We start from the raw sequence: 2,124 nt of genomic DNA, 5'->3' as shown, positions 1-2,124 counted from the left end.
ACTCTTACATCAACCTTTTTACTCCCCTTATAATGCCAAGAATACCAGGAAAAAAATTGTAAAACAACACTCTCTTTGCCTCCTATAACCTTAATAGATAGTTTCCTGGAATTGTCTATTCAAACAGAAAATTAATTTCCATGCACAGCTGGAAATACCACATTGGCAAGCGAAGAAAACATCAAACACCAGTAGATTAAATAAAAAGTGTAGGAACTATAAAGACTCAACAAAACAGAATTTGCTCAGTAAGATGGTCCTATGAAAATAGCTTTTCACCATTTAATGTATGAATACATCTCTTAAAGTGAAGTAGCAATAATCAAGGAAGCTTTGGATCCAGAGAAACAATGAGAGAATTATATCACTCAAGCAGTTTTTCTACCGCTGTATAAAAGGAGAAAAGGTTAGCACTTCCCTTGCCAAGGGTGGAGGAAGTCCTTGGGCCTGTACACCATGTATGGGTAAGACACTGCACCGACTTTGTGGTTTCTCGCCATGGCTGGATTTCTTTTTTCTTCACTTTGGGATGATGAAAAAGTTCTAGAGATATATAGTGGTAATGGTTGTGCAATAAAAATGTGAATGTACTTAATGTCACTGAAGTGTACACTCTAAAAGGGTTAAAATGGTCAATTTAATGTTATATATATTTTACTGTGATAAAATATAACTTCAATAATAAACAAAAAGCTCTTGAAGTCAATAAAAAATAGAATAGTCTAGAAGAAACATATGCAACAGGCACAAAAAAATTCAAAACAGGGGAATCCAATAAATACATCGAAAAATGTTCAAAACCACTACGAAGAATGCAGGTAAAAATGACGACACACGATCACGTGTCATCTTTCAAATTAGTGAAGATTAAAAAGATCAAGGATTTAAAAAAGAAAAAAGGCAGCTTTTCTAGACACACCGACAAGATCGGGTTCTGTATACATGTCATGCTCCACTGGCTTCAGCCTAATCGGTATTCCTCTTTGGACTGACGGCCATCAGGGAAGAGCAGGCTGGTGGTGGGCACCGTCCCTCCCTGACACTGGACCTGCATTGGGCAATGACTTGTATGGCCAATATTCAACTAATAACCAAACTAAACAAAATAATACCCTTTGTACAAACACTTCAAAAACAAGAGATGGAGAGGCAAAAAACCAGAACATCACCTGCAGGAACTGTTCCAAGCAAGAAGCAGTAACCACGTGGGAATGATAAACCACAATCGGCATCCAGACAGTTGGCCCCCTGGGCTCTGCTGCCTTGATTCTCAAGTTGTCAGGAGAAAAATTAAAAAACCCCAGCATGGACACTTTGTAAAGACCAACAGAGAGAAATTTCAGTAAAAATCAATTTGTTATGAAAGCAAGAGAGAGAAAAACATTCCACGTGGACTTTATCATTGCAAGACTTCAGAACGCGTAAAAGGTTGAATTCAGGAACATTTCTAGACCAAGCATAATGGAGTTCCAAAGTGACACACTGTGTCACAAAACATGGAGCTCCATCTCTGTTATCTTTGACCAATGACCCCAAACCACCATGTCCTTCAGTAAACCTGCTGGGATTTCCCACAAACAAAGTGAGGGATCAATGTAATTAGCTACACACAGGAGGAAGTAATTAGATGGCAAACTACATGGCACAAAGCAGGAGCTCAGTAAATATCTGTTGAACTGAAACAGGTGGTAGAAGCCAATAAACATGACTTGTATCTATTGATGAAATTTATTAGATTGTTATTCCAACTTTCCACAAAACTTAACTTAGGGGGAATACGGGCTTTATCCATAGAGCAAGCTGGAAAGGTTCTACTCTTTTCCACCTGGCATCACCAGTAGCAACCAACCTCCCAGCATGGTGCTCATAGGCTCAGTGAGGATTCATTTCCCCAGATCAGCATCTCTGACTCGCTTTCTAGTGACAAAAATACAGAAATTTTTAAGTATGGGGTAAAACATAAATGATGCAACGGTGATCAAAACAAAGATTCTAACAGAAGACAGACCTGATGCTACATAAGCCACTTCAGTGAGACCCACTCAAATAAACCAGAAGCCAGCCTCTTTTAATACCCTATCTGAGGAATGAGAGGACTCACTCAGTCACTTCCAATCTTCCTCA

At 38.9% G+C, this 2,124-nt stretch overlaps 1 pseudogene; it reads left to right on the top strand.

Moving 5' to 3' along the window:
• Window positions 1-384: 384 nt before the first annotated feature.
• LOC123326443 lies at window positions 385-494 on the top strand (annotated as a pseudogene).
• Window positions 495-2,124: the final 1,630 nt, after the last annotated feature.

The sequence above is a fragment of the Neomonachus schauinslandi genome, chromosome 12, assembly GCF_002201575.2.
Source record: "Neomonachus schauinslandi chromosome 12, ASM220157v2, whole genome shotgun sequence".
Classification (NCBI taxonomy): domain Eukaryota; kingdom Metazoa; phylum Chordata; class Mammalia; order Carnivora; family Phocidae; genus Neomonachus; species Neomonachus schauinslandi.
This window is presented reverse-complemented; position numbering and strand designations above follow the sequence as displayed.